Raw genomic sequence first — 17850 nt, forward strand, 5'->3', positions numbered from 1 at the left:
ACGTTAACCACCTCGGAACATCCTCCCTTATACGTCACCTGCAGCGCATTCATAATAAGTCAGTGACAAGTTCAAAAACTTTGGGTGACAGCGGAAGCAGTCCACTGACCAGTAAATCCCTTCCTCTTGTAACCAAGCTCACGCAAACCACCCCACCAACTCCCTCAGTGTCAATTTCCTCCTTCCCCAGGAATGCCAATAGTCCTGCAGGCCATGTCACTGGCAAGTCTGACGAGTCCTCTCCTGCCTGGGATTCCTCCGATGCATCCTTGCGTGTAACGCCTACTGCTGCTGGCGCTGCTGTTGTTGCCGCTGGGAGTCGATGGTCATCCCAGAGGGGAAGTCGTAAGCCCACTTGTACTACTTCCAGTAAGCAATTGACTGTTCAACAGTCCTTTGCGAGGAAGATGAAATATCACAGCAGTCATCCTACTGCAAAGCGGATAACTGAGTCCTTGACAACTATGTTGGTGTTAGACGTGCGTCCGGTATCCGCCGTTAGTTCACAGGGAACTAGACAATTTATTGAGGCAGTGTGCCCCCGTTACCAAATACCATCTAGGTTCCACTTCTCTAGGCAGGCGATACCGAGAATGTACACGGACGTCAGAAAAAGACTCACCAGTCTCCTAAAAAATGCAGTTGTACCCAATGTCCACTTAACCACGGACATGTGGACAAGTGGAGCAGGGCAGGGTCAGGACTATATGACTGTGACAGCCCACTGGGTAGATGTATGGACTCCCGCCGCAAGAACAGCAGCGGCGGCACCAGTAGCAGCATCTCGCAAACGCCAACTCTTTCCTAGGCAGGCTACGCTTTGTATCACCGCTTTCCAGAATACGCACACAGCTGAAAACCTCTTACGGCAACTGAGGAAGATCATCGCGGAATGGCTTACCCCAATTGGACTCTCCTGTGGATTTGTGGCATCGGACAACGCCAGCAATATTGTGTGTGCATTAAATATGGGCAAATTCCAGCACGTCCCATGTTTTGCACATACCTTGAATTTGGTGGTGCAGAATTTTTTAAAAAACGACAGGGGCGTGCAAGAGATGCTGTCGGTGGCCAGAAAAATTGCGGGACACTTTCGGCGTACAGGCACCACGTACAGAAGACTGGAGCACCACCAAAAACTACTGAACCTGCCCTGCCATCATCTGAAGCAAGAAGTGGTAACGAGGTGGAATTCAACCCTCTATATGCTTCAGAGGTTGGAGGAGCAGCAAAAGGCCATTCAAGCCTATACAATTGAGCACGATATAGGAGATGGAATGCACCTGTCTCAAGTGCAGTGGAGAATGATTTCAACGTTGTGCAAGGTTCTGATGCCCTTTGAACTTGCCACACGTGAAGTCAGTTCAGACACTGCCAGCCTGAGTCAGGTCATTCCCCTCATCAGGCTTTTGCAGAAGAAGCTGGAGGCATTGAAGAAGGAGCTAAAAGGGAGCGATTCCGCTAGGCATGTGGGACTTGTGGATGCAGCCCTTAATTCGCTTAACAAGGATTCACGGGTGGTCAATCTGTTGAAATCAGAGCACTACATTTTGGCCACCGTGCTCGATCCTAGATTTAAAGCCTACCTTGGATCTCTCTTTCCGGCAGACACAGGTCTGCTGGGGTTGAAAGACCTGCTGGTGACAAAATTGTCAAGTCAAGCGGAACGCGACCTGTCAACATCTCCTCCTTCACATTCTCCCGCAACTGGGGGTGCGAGGAAAAGGCTCAGAATTCCGAGCCCACCCGCTGGCGGTGATGCAGGGCAGTCTGGAGCGACTGCTGATGCTGACATCTGGTCCGGACTGAAGGACCTGACAACGATTACGGACATGTCGTCTACTGTCACTGCATATGATTCTCTCAACATTGATAGAATGGTGGAGGATTATATGAGTGACCGCATCCAAGTAGGCACGTCACACAGTCCGTACTTATACTGGCAGGAAAAAGAGGCAATTTGGAGGCCCTTGCACAAACTGGCTTTATTCTACCTAAGTTGCCCTCCCACAAGTGTGTACTCCGAAAGAGTGTTTAGTGCCGCCGCTCACCTTGTCAGCAATCGGCGTACGAGGTTACATCCAGAAAATGTGGAGAAGATGATGTTCATTAAAATGAATTATAATCAATTCCTCCGCGGAGACATTGACCAGCAGCAATTGCCTCCACAAAGTACACAGGGAGCTGAGATGGTGGATTCCAGTGGGGACGAATTGATAATCTGTGAGGAGGGGGATGTACACGGTGATATATCGGAGGGTGAAGATGAGGTGGACATCTTGCCTCTGTAGAGCCAGTTTGTGCAAGGAGAGATTAATTGCATCTTTTTTGGGGGGGGTCCAAACCAACCCGTCATATCAGTCACAGTCGTGTGGCAGACCCTGTCACTGAAATGATGGGTTGGTTAAAGTGTGCATGTCCTGTTTTGTTTATACAACATAAGGGTGGGTGGGAGGGCCCAAGGACAATTCCATCTTGCACCTCTTTTTTCTTTTCTTTTTCTTTGCATCATGTGCTGATTGGGGAGGGTTTTTTGGAAGGGACATCCTGCGTGACACTGCAGTGCCACTCCTAGATGGGCCCGGTGTTTGTGTCGGCCACTAGGGTCGCTAATCTTACTCACACAGCTACCTCATTGCGCCTCTTTTTTTCTTTGCGTCATGTGCTGTTTGGGGAGGGTTTTTTGGAAGGGCCATCCTGCGTGACACTGCAGTGCCACTCCTAGATGGGCCCGGTGTTTGTGTCGGCCACTAGGGTCGCTAATCTTACTCACACAGCTACCTCATTGCGCCTCTTTTTTTCTTTGCGTCATGTGCTGTTTGGGGAGGGTTTTTTGGAAGGGACATCCTGCGTGACACTGCAGTGCCACTCCTAGATGGGCCCGGTGTTTGTGTCGGCCACTAGGGTCGCTAATCTTACTCACACAGTCAGCTACCTCATTGCGCCTCTTTTTTTCTTTGCGTCATGTGCTGTTTGGGGAGGGTTTTTTGGAAGGGCCATCCTGCGTGACACTGCAGTGCCACTCCTAGATGGGCCCGGTGTTTGTGTCGGCCACTAGGGTCGCTAATCTTACTCACACAGCTACCTCATTGCGCCTCTTTTTTTCTTTGCGTCATGTGCTGTTTGGGGAGGGTTTTTTGGAAGGGCCATCCTGCGTGACACTGCAGTGCCACTCCTAGATGGGCCCGGTGTTTGTGTCGGCCACTAGGGTTGCTAATCTTACTCACACAGCTACCTCATTGCGCCTCTTTTTTTCTTTGCGTCATGTGCTGTTTGGGGAGGGTTTTTTGGAAGGGACATCCTGCGTGACACTGCAGTGCCACTCCTAGATGGGCCCGGTGTTTGTGTCGGCCACTAGGGTCGCTTATCTTACTCACACAGCGACCTCGGTGCAAATTTTAGGACTAAAAATAATATTGTGAGGTGTGAGGTATTCAGAATAGACTGAAAATGAGTGTAAATTATGGTTTTTGAGGTTAATCATACTTTGGGATCAAAATGACCCCCAAATTCTATGATTTAAGCTGTTTTTTAGTGTTTTTGGAAAAAAACACCCGAATCCAAAACACACCCGAATCCGACAAAAAAAATTCGGTGAGGTTTTGCCAAAACGCGTTCGAACCCAAAACACGGCCGCGGAACCGAACCCAAAACCAAAACACAAAACCCGAAAAATTTCAGGCGCTCATCTCTAGTTTCTACAACATAAAGCGCAGTGTCAAGGCGAAGATGGCCAAGGAGGCTAAATCAGCCCGCCAAACCGGGGGTGGACACCCCTTCCGTGCATCTTACCGTGATTGGGAGGAGCCTGTGCGTGCACTCGTTCCGCCAGAAGTGGTTATATTTTTTTATTTAAAAACAACATCTGTGCTTTGTCCTTAGTTGACTGAAATGTCTTGTAGCTAATTGTGGTTGTCAGTTTGTTCAATATTCTAATGTGTTGGTGATGTAGTGCAGGCCTGGCCAACCTGTGGCTCTCCAGCTGTTGTAAAACTACAAGTCTCATCATGCCTTGCCACAGTTTTGATATTAGGCAATGCTAAAACTGTGGCAGGGCATGCTGGGATATGTAGTTTCACTACATCTGGAGAGCCACAGGTTGGCCAGGCCTGATGTACTGTTATTCTCAATTATGTATTTTTTAAACCTTTGTATAGTTGTTTTTTTGTGGTTGCCTTGTCCTTTTTCTGGTGTTTTATGCCAAAAGTAAATGTTTGTAGGTGTATTTTAAAGAAGTGTTTTTTTTTTTAATTAAAAAAAAAATAATAATTTCATAGCATTTATATTTATTGTGTGTTGTTCAGGGTTGTCCTTTGTGTGCTTCATGTGTTTTTTCAGGCATATTTGGTTGTGATGTTTCCAAGTTTTCGCAGTTATTTGTGGCTAGTGTTTTATTGTTAGCATCAAAATTTGGGTGCTTAGCGTGCAATATTGTGGTTGTGTCAAGCTACAACGTTTTTTTTTAAGTTTTTTTTTTTACCGTTATTTGCGTCAGTTTATGGATTAGATTGCAAATTATACTCTAATTTAAATGATTCACACCCAATGAAATCAGGCTGAAAAGCATAAGCATTGTTTAGTTTACTTCTCAGCAGGTACCACATATGTTTACATCACAATAAGGAATTTGCATAAACATATCAACAAAATAGTATGTTCATAAGGACATTCTTCATATTTCTACAGTACGCCAGAGAAGCAGCACAGCCAGGCCTCATCCCACACTGCCAAGAGATGCAGATGGTGCCAATGCAGGTAAGATTTGACTGTAAACACATATTCTGCAAACACATAGAAACACAAAATGTTAATGTTTATCTTATCACATAGGCTCTTCTTCGGCAATTCCCCCTCCACTAAGGCACCCATCACAGGGCTCGGTTACTGTGGCTACGAGGCCACCCAAGAGACGGCGTCTTGAGGCAGAAGCTCCAGCACCAGCATCACCACCCCAACGGCGCATCTCCGCAGTGTCGGCCATGCCACCACTAGCTCTATTGGCCAGCCCACAAAGTGAGGAGCCACAATCCCCTCAGTTGTCTGGTGAGTAAACAACAATTACGTGGAAATAAGTTAACAAACAGTGGGGTAGATTTGTTAACCTGGAGAAGGCATAAGGAAGTGAAAAAACACTGATATGTGCAAGGTGAAAAAGGCAGCAGTACAAAAGAAACTCAAATGTTAATTTACATATTTGATCTGTTTGCCTTGTGCCTTTATCACCTTGCACATATCACTGGTTTTTCACTTCCTTATGCCTTCTCCAGGTTTATACATCTGCACCACTGTTAGTGCATAGCAAAAAATGTAACACAAATGACCAGTCATCCTTGCAATAATCAACAACAACAAGCAGATGGTGTTAAGGTATTTTTAGATTTTTAATTGTCAGATGTGATGTTGGCCATATCAACACATTTGTTTGTCATAATTTTTACCTAAAATTACTAGAGATGTGCACCGGAAATTTTTCGGGTTTTGTGTTTTGGTTTTGGGTTCAGTTCCGCGGCCGTGTTTTGGGTTCGAACGCGTTTTGGCAAAACCTCACCGAATTTTTTTTGTCGGATTCGGGTGTGTTTTGGATTCGGGTGTTTTTTTCAAAAAACCCTAAAAAACAGCTTAAATCATAGAATTTGGGGCTCATTTTGATCCCAAAGTATTATTAACCTCAATAACCATAATTTCCACTCATTTTCAGTCTATTCTGAACACCTCACACCTCACAATATTATTTTTAGTCCTAAAATTTGCACCGAGGTCGCTGGATGGCTAAGCTAAGCGACCCAAGTGGCCGACACAAACACCTGGCCCATCTAGAAGTGGCACTGCAGTGTCACGCAGGATGGCCCTTCCAAAAAATACTCCCCAAACAGCACATGACGCAAAGAAGAAAAAAAAGAAGCGCAATGAGGTAGCTGTGTGAGTAAGCTAAGCGACCCTAGTGGCCGACACAAACACCTGGCCCATCTAGGAGTGGCACTGCAGTGTCACGCAGGATGGCCCTTCCAAAAAACACTCCCCAAACAGCACATGACGCAAAGAAAAATTAAAGAAAAAAGAGGTGCAAGATGGAATTGTCCTTGGGCCCTCCCACCCACCCTTATGTTGTATAAACAGGACATGCACACTTTAACCAACCCATCATTTCAGTGACAGGGTCTGCCACACGACTGTGACTGAAATGACGGGTTGGTTTGGACCCCCACCAAAAAAGAATCAATTAATCTCTCCTTGCACAAACTGGCTCTACAGAGGCAAGATGTCCACCTCCTCCTCATCGTCCGATTCCTCACCCCTTTCACTGTGTACATCCCCCTCCTCACAGATTATCAATTCGTCCCCACTGGAATCCACCATCTCAGCTCCCTGTGTACTTTGTGGAGGCAATTGCTGCTGGTCAATGTCTCCACGGAGGAATTGATTATAATTCATTTTAATGAACATCATCTTCTCCACATTTTCTGGAAGTAACCTCGTACGCCGATTGCTGACAAGGTGAGCGGCGGCACTAAACACTCTTTCGGAGTACACACTTGTGGGAGGGCAACTTAGGTAGAATAAAGCCAGTTTCTGCAAGGGCCTCCAAATTGCCTCTTTTTCCTGCCAGTATACGTACGGACTGTGTGACGTGCCTACTTGGATGCGGTCACTCATATAATCCTCCACCATTCTTTCAATGGAGAGAGAATCATATGCAGTGCCAGTAGACGACATGTCCGTAATCGTTGGCAGGTCCTTCAGTCCGGACCAGATGTCAGCATCAGCAGTCGCTCCAGACTGCCCTGCATCACCGCCAGCGGGTGGGCTCGGAATTCTGAGCCTTTTCCTCGCACCCCCAATTGCGGGAGAATGTGAAGGAGGAGCTGTTGACCGATCAAGTTCCACTTGACTTGATAATTTTCCCACCAGCAGGTCTTTGAACCCCTGCAGACTTGTGTCTGCCGGAAAGAGAGATCCAACGTAGGTTTTAAATCTAGGATCGAGCACGGTGGCCAAAATGTAGTGCTCTGATTTCAACAGATTGACCACCCGTGAATCCTGGTTAAGCGAATGAAGGGCTCCATCCACAAGTCCCACATGCCTAGCGGAATCGCTATGTCTTAGCTCCTCCTTCAATGTCTCCAGCTTCTTCTGCAAAAGCCTGATGAGGGGAATGACCTGACTCAGGCTGGCAGTGTCTGAACTGACTTCACGTGTGGCAAGTTCAAAAGATTGCAGAACCTTGCACAATGTTGATATCATTCTCCACTGCGCTTGAGACAGGTGCATTCCACCTCCTTTGCCTATATCGTGGCCAGATGTATAAGCTTGAATGGCCTTTTGCTGCTCCTCCATCCTCTGAAGCATATAGAGGGTTGAATTCCACCTCGTTACCACTTCTTGCTTCAGATGATGGCAGGGCAGGTTCAGGCGTTTTTGGTGTTGCTCCAGTCTTCTGTACGTGGTGCCTGTACGAAGAAAGTGTCCCGCAATTCTTCTGGCCACCGACAGCATCTCTTGCACGCCCCTCTCGTTTTTTAAATAATTCTGCACCACCAAATTCAAGGTATGTGCAAAACATGGGACGTGTTGGAATTTGCCCAGATATAATGCACGCACAATATTGCTGGCGTTGTCCGATGCCACAAATCCACAGGAAAGTCCAATTGGGGTAAGCCATTCTGCGATGATCTTCCTCAGTTGCCGTAAGAGGTTTTCAGCTGTGTGCGTATTCTGGAAAGCGGTGATACAAAGCGTAGCCTGCCTAGGAAAGAGTTGGCGTTTGCGAGATGCTGCTACTGGTGCCGCCGCTGCTGTTCTTGCGGCGGGAGTCAATACATCTACCCAGTGGGCTGTCACAGTCATATAGTCCTGAGTCTGCCCTGCTCCACTTGTCCACATGTCCGTGGTTAAGTGGACATTGGGTACAACTGCATTTTTTAGGACACTGGTGAGTATTTTTCTGAGGTCTGTGTACATTTTCGGTATCGCCTGCCTAGAGAAATGGAACCTAGATGGTATTTGGTACCTGGGACACAGTACCTCAATCAAGTCTATAGTTGGCTCTGAAGTAATGATGGATACCAGAACCACGTTTCTCACCGCCCAGGATGCCAAGGCCTCAGTTATCCGCTTTGCAGCAGGATGACTGCTGTGATATTTCATCTTCCTCGCAAAGGACTGTTGGACAGTCAATTGCTTGGTGGAAGTAGTAAAAGTGGTCTTACGACTTCCCCTCTGGGATGACCATCGACTCCCAGCAGCAACAACAGCAGCGCCAGCAGCAGTAGGCGTTACACTCAAGGATGCATCGGAGGAATCCCAGGCAGGAGAGGACTCGTCAGAATTGCCAGTGACATGGCCTGCAGGACTATTGGCATTCCTGGGGAAGGAGGAAATTGACACTGAGGGAGTTGGTGGGGTGGTTTGCGTTAGCTTGGTTACAAGAGGAAGGGATTTACTGGTCAGTGGACTGCTTCCGCTGTCGCCCAAAGATTTTGAACTTGTCACTGACTTATGATGAATGCGCTGCAGGTGACGTATAAGGGAGGATGTTCCGAGGTGGTTAACGTCCTTACCCCTACTTATTACAGCTTGACAAAGGCAACACACGGCTTGACACCTGTTGTCCGCATTTCTGTTGAAATACTTCCACACCGAAGAGCTGATTTTTTTTGTATTTTCACCAGGCATGTCAATGGCCATATTCCTCCCACGGACAACAGGTGTCTCCCCGGGTGCCTGACTTAAACAAACCACCTCACCATCAGAATCCTCCTTGTCAATTTCCTCCCCTGCGCCAGCAACACCCATATCCTCCTCATCCTGGTGTACTTCAACACTGACATCTTCAATCTGACTATCAGGAACTGGACTGCGGGTGCTCCTTCCAGCACTTGCAGGGGGCGTGCAAATGGTGGAAGGCGCATGCTCTTTACGTCCAGTGTTGGGAAGGTCAGGCATCGCAACCGACACAATTGGACTCTCCTTGTGGATTTGTGATTTCGAAGAACGCACAGTTCTTTGCTGTGCTTTTGCCAGCTTAAGTCTTTTAATTTTTCTAGCGAGAGGCTGAGTGCTTCCATCCTCATGTGAAGCTGAACCACTAGCCATGAACATAGGCCAGGGCCTCAGCCGTTCCTTGCCACTCCGTGTGGTAAATGGCATATTGGCAAGTTTACGCTTCTCCTCCGACGATTTTAATTTAGATTTTTGAGTCCTTTTTTTACTGATCTTTTGTGTTTTGGATTTTACATGCTCTGTACTATGACATTGGGCATCGGCCTTGGCAGACGACGTTGATGGAATTTCATCGTCTCGGCCATGACTAGTGGCAGCAGCTTCAGCACGAGGTGGAAGTGGATCTTGATCTTTCCCTATTTTTGGAACCTCAACATTTTTCTTCTCCATATTTTAATAGGCACAACTAAAAGGCACCTCAGGTAAACAATGGAGATGGATGGATACTAGTATACTTATGGATGACGAGTGACTGACGACACAGAGGTAGCTACAGCCGTGGACTACCGTACTGCGTCTGCTAGTATAGAGATGATAATTAATGATATAAAAAAATATATATATAACTACTGTAGGTATATATAATATAATAACGGACCTGGTGGACACTGTCAGCAGACTGCTAAACTACTAGTATGAAGAAGATAGAAAAAAAAACCCCACCACAGGTAGGTAGGTATACAATTATGGACGAGTGACGACACAGAGGTAGGTACAGCCGTGGCCTAACGTACTGCGTCTGCTAGTATAGATAATATACTAAATATATTACTACTGTAGGTATATAATATAATGACGGACCTGGTGGACACTGTCAGCAGACTCCTAAACTACTAGTATGAAGAAGATAGAAAAAAAAACCCCACCACAGGTAGGTATACAATTATGGACGAGCACTGACGACACAGAGACAGCCACAGCCGTGGACTACCGTACTGCGTCTGCTAGTATAGATAATATACTAAATATATTACTACTGTAGGATTATAATGACGGACCTGGTGGACACTGTCAGCAGACTCCTAAACTACTAGTATGAAGAAGATAGAAAAAAAACCCCCACCACACGTAGGTAGGTATACAATTATGGACGAGCACTGACGACACAGAGATAGCCACAGCCGTGGACTACCGTACTGTGTCTGCTAGTATAGATAATATACTATATATATTACTACTGTAGGATTATAATGACGGACCTGGTGGACACTGTCAGCAGACTCCTAAACTACTAGTATGAAGAAGATAGAAAAAAACCCCCCACCACAGGTAGGTAGGTATACAATTATGGACGAGCACTGACGACACAGAGATAGCCACAGCCGTGGACTACCGTACTGCGTCTGCTAATATAGAGATGATAAAGATGATAGAGATTAAAAAAAAAAATATAACACTACTGTAGGTAAATATTTATATAATATAATGAATGACGGACCTGCTGGACACTGTCAGGAGAATGCGTTTATACTATAGAATTAAAAAAAAAAACACCACAGGAGTGTTTAACTTTTTCAGGCAGACAATATACTGGTGGTCACTGGCAGCAAAAGTGTGCACTGTACTCCTGCTATAACTGCACCCCAGTCTCCCCCACAATTCAGCTGTGTGAGCAGTGAGCACTCAGCACAGTCAGATAAACATAGATGATATATCATGCAGCACACTGAGGCTGAGCACAGATATGGTATGTGACTGTGTATCGTTTTTTTTCAGGCAGAGAACGGATTATAAATAAAACTGGTGGTCACTATCAGCAAAACTCTGCACTGTACTGAGTACTCCTAATGCTCCCCAAAATTAGTAAATCAAGTGTCTCTCTAATCTATTCTAAACGGAGAGGACGCCAGCCACGTCCTCTCCCTATCAATCTCAATGCACGTGTGAAAATGGCGGCGACGCGCGGCTCCTTATATAGAATCCGAGTCTCGCGAGAATCCGACAGCGGGATGATGACGTTCGGGCGCGCTCGGGTTAACCGAGCAAGGCGGGAGGATCCGAGTCTGCTCGGACCCGTGCAAAAAAGGCTGAAGTTCGGGCGGGTTCGGATTCCGAGGAACCGAACCCGCTCATCTCTAAAAATTACCAACATAAATGTTAAGTATCATCCAATTGTTTGGCATGGCCAACATCACCAGTTCTAAACATAGGGCACCTTAATACTTTTGCACCCATTGTTAATGTGTACATTTTAAACCACTATATTTGTTAACGTTTTGGGCAGACCACTGACTGGCTTGAACAATGTATGAGTGTATTGGTCAACACATTTATTGTATTGTGTGTGTTGTTCCAAAGGAAGCTTCATACCCAATATGTAAATGTTTTGTATTTATATTTTTGCGTTATTCGTGGTTGCACATTAATTATGGCTCATAGTACAATAATTAGCTCAAACTTTACCAAAATGAGTAGTGAACGTTAGATGCCACATATTTGTACAAAAAGGGCAACTACATAGTTTAGGCCACAATCTAATTCTCAATTGAAACATGAATATTATGAAGTAATGCATGTTGATGAAAACCTAAAGTAAGACCAATGCAAAATAATCTATAAATAGTGTCTGTCTTCAACCCCATACAGAACCAGCCATCATGACCGTGGATGACCAGCAGGAAACTGACCAGCAGGACACCTACACTCTACACCTGCAAGCCATAGATACGACCCAGCCAACCACGCCGCAGGACATACCTCAACCACCCCAAACATCCCACAGCCCCCAATTGATCACAACACCACCCCAGACACAAATGGAGACTGAGTTTTGGAACAGTTGGGCCACACAACAGGCGCAAAACTATGCGTGCCTGAAGACCCACAGCCAATACCTGGCAAGTCTGCCCCATCATCTGCCTAGACTGAGTCGCAACTCAGGCAGACTTATCGTTCAGGTGGGCAGAATTGCCAACTCAATGGAGCAGATGAGGGCAGACAACTCCTAAATGCAAGCCAATCTCCAACGCATCATGGATGAACAACAGCGGCAGCAACAAGCACTAATTCAGCTCATCCAAAACAACCAAATTATCAACGACAACCTGTCCCGAATAATAGCAAGCAACACTGCATCTAATACGCAACTGACTGCAAGCATCAATATACTCAGTCAAAGCCTTAATGTGTTAGCATCACACCAAGTCAGCTCTAGCTCGGGGACAACTACACCAAACCAGACCCCAGTTCAATCCCCAGTTAGACGCTCAAGTAGAACCAGGACCAACGAGTCAGCACAATCCTCGGCACCCAGCACACACAAAAAAAAAATAATCTGTCCTGCAGCGAATATTTTGTGAATTAGAATATTATGTTGATTTCCTACCCCAAAAATGGCTGTGTTGAAGGTAATAAATTGCTCACACGGAATATGTGTCTTGTTTCATTAGCTACAGAAACCACCTGCACATTAGTGTATAGGCCAAGATGTCTATTGGTCAAAATATATTGGCTGCCCCTAGGTGGCCATAGCTCAACGTGTGTGTAATCTATGGCACCCAGCACATTGTGCATGGCCAAAAGCTCAGAGAAAGATACCCTGAATGCATGCCACTGCGACTCCTGGGTAGGGAAGCAGAGAGAGGCATCTATGTGGCCATCCAAGACATACAAAACATGAGTGGACCTTCAGAAATTTAAGGTGAGTGTCATGACCTGTAATCAATACAATACTGTGTTCTATTACATTACAGAAGCACCACTTAGACATAGACGTGTATGTATATTTTAACACACCTGAATTAAATATTTCTAAAGGTGGCCTGTGAGATACTAATGACATCGACAGTCACAGGCTGCAAGCTGCCAGTAGGCAAAAAGTGCAACACAGCCAGGAGTTTGTGCAGGCCTGAGACAGAGCGAGAGCGTGCTGTCTCAGGGTATAGGTTAAGTTTGACAAGGGCAAACAGACAGAAAATTAAATTTACATTTATTCGGACCATCTGTATACATTGGTCAACAGGCAATTTGTTAACGTTTATTTGCACACTAAAAAAACAAGCCATGTCCAGCCTACGCGGAACCTGTACAACCTGATGACCATGTTAATTTTCCAGGACTTGGTTTATTGTAGCCTCATGGAGCAGTGTCAGGTATCCCCAGCAAACAAGAAAGCAGTACTACACACGGTAGCAGTGAGAGAGGAGAAAAATGTGTTTGGGACCCTTTTAAAGGACCAAAAAGTCAGGTGTGAGTAATGTTGAATTGGCAACACATGTAAACACGCTTCTCAAAAGCAGGTCTACTTTTTTTTAGGCTTTTTGTACGATTAGTATTTTTTCACGGCCGCACATGCATTTTCACGGAAGAGATTTCAAATACGAATGCTTAGTAAATGACCGAGTTTTATACCTAAACAGCTGCGTTTGACCGATGGTGAATTCATTCGTATTTTTTTCCTTTGACTTTCAAAAAAATACGAATGCCCTCATTACTGCCGTGATTTGAGTTTAGTAAATTCCCGAGATGACACTTTGAAGAAAAAACACCAACTCGGTCAAATCGGGACCTTAGTAAATATACCCCCTGTTCTCTTAGCTTATTTCAAGCATCTTGCAACAGTATTTTCATTGCAGCTTCAATTGACATTTGTTTATATCACAAAATCTTTCTTTTCTTCGTTGTGTTTTGCATACCTATTGATACTATATTTCTGTGCAACATTAGGAGTTCATTGAGTGTGTATAGGGATTATGCACACCCTGTCCTTTTACTTGTGATTTATCTCACCCTCTAACTATCAGCTATAGTCTCTATAGCCACTAATGGTTAATTAAGTATCTCTCTCATCTTCCTTAATACTTACCACAGCATTACCTATTAACCTAACAAGTTGTTGTTTTTTTTTTTTTGTGTGTTCATCCACACTGGTACCATTCACAGTATTTTCTGTGTGCTATTATTGGGATTTCCCTTAGTACTAGTGTTAAATTCCCATGTCAATAACACTTTCTTTTATGTCTTTTCTATTTCTATTTTTCCGGACTCTCACCAACGATTCAGAGTCTCCCATCTCTGTCTAACGCTGGCATTAGATCCATCTATTTCTTTTCCACTTCACTTTTCTGTTGCCATCCTCTTTCAATTTTCCGTGAACTCTCATCAGTGACTCCAAAGTGACTAAAATCACCCATGTACCACTCTACTACCATACCACACTGGAAACCCCCGAATCCATCCGATCTTGGAAGCTAATCAGTGTTGGGCTGAATCAGTACTCAGGTAGGAGACTCCTGAGGAAGATCCGGTGTAGTAGAGTATGATTATCATGTCCAGTGTTTAACACTGACAGCAGATTCACACCTTTCTCATTTTTTCTGCTCTTAATTTTATTCACTTATCACCTTCTTTTGGCGGCTCTTATTGTCTGACCGAACAGACGTCTTTGTATTATTGCGTAGGCTCAGGTGTGTGACATATATTTTTTTTTCATCATCAAATTTGATTAAATTATGTACTGGGATCAATCTGTGAATCTACCACATGCAGTATAATTCTCAATTAATTACCAAAGCATGGCAGACAGTAGTGATTTGTAAATTCTCACCAATCTTTATTGTCAATGTTGTTATTATCATTAATTGTGTTATCTTTAAATAATCAACCAAACTACTTATATATTTTACTAGGAATTTAATAAAACTTAATTAATTTTATATTCTTTTCATGATTCATTACTTCTATTGATTTGTCTATGATACAAAGAGTGCACCCACAAAAGAGTCTTTTCTTTCTCCTTCTGTGTCTGCAAAGCTTTACACTGACTCAGGGTGCACCACCAAATGTAGATCTGGATAGAAAATATTATTTTCTCAGATTCCATTATTCTATCTTGGTACTTAGAATTCATAATTGTATCTAGCCTGTGCGGTATGCTCCCATTGCTAACGTGTATTCCCTCTTATCTACCCACATTCAGTCCCTCACCCAATCCTGCTGCTTCCACCTCCGTATTATCTCCAGCATCAGCTGAAGCTAATATAACCCCTCATTCACCATCCCCTCCTCTCTCTCACCTGGAGCTGAAGCTAATAATACCCCTCATTCACCATCCCCTCCTCTCTCACCTGGAGCTGAAGCTAATAATACCCCTCATTCACCATCCCCTCCTCTCTCTCACCTGGAGCTGAAGCTAATAATACCCCTCATTCACCATCCCCTCCTCTCTCTCACCTGGAGCTGAAGCTAATAATACCCCTCATTCACCATCCCCTCCTCTCTCTCACCTGGAGCTGAAGCTAATAATACCCCTCATTCACCATCCCCTCCTCTCTCTCACCTGGAGCTGAAGCTAATAATACCCCTCATTCACCATCCCCTCCTCTCTCACCTGGATTACTGTAATCTATTCCTCTCTGGTGTTCCCAATAACCATCTCACCCACTCAGTCTACCCTTACCTGTGCTGGCCACCTCATTTTCCTCTCGTCGCTCTGCCTCTGCTGCTCACCTGTGCCAGGTACTCCATGGGCTCTCTATACCCCACAGAATTAAATGCAACTCCTCATACTCACTTACAAAGCCCTTACCCACTCTTCTCCCTACAGATCCCTTCTCAGCTCACCTTACACTCCCACCCACTTGTCTCTGCCAATGACTCCTCCACTGCTTCCCCCTGATCAGCTCTTGCCACTGGCATCTTCAGAATTTCTCCCCCTTTGTGTCCTCTTCTCCGGCAGAAAGGGGGTCATTTCCGAGTTGTTCGCTCGCTAGCTGCTTTTAGCAGCATTGCACACGCTAGGCCGCCGCCCTCTGGGAGTGTATCTTAGCATAGCAGAATAGCGAAAGAAAGATTAGCAGAATTGCTACTAAATATTTTCTTGCAGTTTCTGAGTAGCTCCAGACCTACTCCTAGATTGCAATCAGCTCAGTCCATTTAGTTCCTGGTTTGACGTCACACACACGCCCTGCATTCGGCCAGCCACTCTCCCGTTTCTCCAGACACTCCTGCATTTTTCCCTGACACACCTGCATTTTTTAGCACACTCCCGGAAAATGCTCAGTTACCACCCCGAAAGGCCCTTTTCCTGTCAATCATTTACCGCTCAGCAGTGCGACTGAAAAGCGCCGCACCAACAACAGCAAAACTGCTAAGTTTTTTGTTAAATAACTTTGCGCATGCGCGCTGCGTACCATGCTCATGCGCATTTAGCAACAAATCGCAGCATAGCGAAAATCGGCAACTAGCGAACAACTCGGAATGACCCCCAAAGACAGCTGTTGCTGCTGTAGTAGAGTTGTCTCCTCCCCTCCTATTATCTAGTACACGGGTTCTCAAACTCGGTTCTCAGGACCCCACACGGTGCATGTTTTGCAGGTCTCCTCACAGAATCACAAGTGACATAATTAGCTCCACCTGTGGACCTTTTAAAATGTGTCAGTGAGTAATACACCTATGCACTTGCTGCAGTGCCGTAACTAGGCATTTTAGCGCTGTGTGCAAGAAACGACAGTGGCGCCCCCCCATGTAAGACAGGGGCAGTGCGCGCCGTAGGCGCGTGAAAAATTTAGAGGGGCGTGGCTTCATGGAGAAGGGGCGTGGCCACAAAATAATAGCAATTCATACTACGGTGCACAGTAGTCTACATTATTCAAATTACGCTGCACAGTAGCACCACTACACCAGGTAGAGCCCCTTTTATACATTACAGCAGACAGCGTCCCCCTTTTGACACATTACAGCAGACAGTCCCCCTTTTTACACATTGCGGCAGACAGTGTCCCCTTTTTTACACATTACAGCAGACAGTGTCCCCTTTTTTAACATTACGGCAGACAGCGTCCCCTTTTTACACATTACAGCAGACAGCGTCCCCGTTTTTACACATAACGGCAGACGGTGTCCCCCTTTATACACATTGCGGCAGCCAGGCCCCCTTTTTACACATTACGGGAGCCAGTCCCCCTTTTTACACATTGCGGCAGCCAGGCCCCCTTTTTACACATTACGGCAGACAGTCCCCCTTTTTACACATTACGGCAGACAGTCCCCCTTTTTACACATTACGGCAGACAGTCCCCCTTTTTACACATTGCGGCAGCCAGTTCCCCTTTTTACACATTGCAGCAGCCAGTCCCCCTTTTTACACATTGCAGCAGCCAGGACCCCTTTTTACACAATGCAGCAGCCAGGACCCCTTTTTGCACAATGCGGCAGACGGTGTCCCCCTAAAAGAGAGAGAGAGAGAGACTTACCTGACAGGCTCCTCGTGCAGCTCCCTCGGTGCAGGCAGGTGAGAAGGAGGAGAAGGGAGGGGGAGCAGGGAGCCGCAGCAGCGCTATGTCATTGGTAGTAAGCGCCGCTGCAGCATCCCCCTCTCCTTCCGTATTGGCTGTCCGGCGCTGCTGTGGATGCTGGGATAGAGGAACCGCATCCCAGCATCCACAGCAGCGCTGGGCAGCCAATACGGAAGGAGAGGGGGATGCTGCAGCGGCGCATACTACCAATCAAATAGCGCTGCTGCGGCTCCAGTCCCCCTCCTTCCTCCTCCTTCTCTCCGCTGCTCAGCGCTTCTGTCTTCCCCTCCACAGCGCGGCGCACACAGCCGAGGCGGCATGTAATGAGTCAATTTGACTCATTACATGCCGCTGGCCGTTGCGCCCTCAGGGCAACTGCGCTGTGTGCCAAGCCCACTTGGCACACACGTAGTTACGGCCCTGACTTGCTGGGTTACCTGCAAAACATGCACTGTGTGGGGTCCTGAGGACCGAGTTTGAGAACCACTGATCTAGTATATTAGTAACGAGATGTGCTAGTCTGTAACCATGTTACATGTATAACCCCTATGGAGATTGCTGTGCAGCTCTGGCATGCTATATAAGTAAGCTGCCTACTGGCTCCAAGGCCTCAGAC

General features: G+C 45.9%; 1 pseudogene; it reads left to right on the top strand.

Annotated features, from left to right (window-relative positions):
• The first annotated feature begins 14138 nt into the window (after positions 1-14138).
• LOC135054395 (5S ribosomal RNA) lies at positions 14139-14257 on the top strand (annotated as a pseudogene).
• Positions 14258-17850: the final 3593 nt, after the last annotated feature.

The sequence above is a fragment of the Pseudophryne corroboree genome, chromosome 2, assembly GCF_028390025.1.
Source record: "Pseudophryne corroboree isolate aPseCor3 chromosome 2, aPseCor3.hap2, whole genome shotgun sequence".
NCBI classification, from domain to species: Eukaryota; Metazoa; Chordata; class Amphibia; order Anura; family Myobatrachidae; genus Pseudophryne; species Pseudophryne corroboree.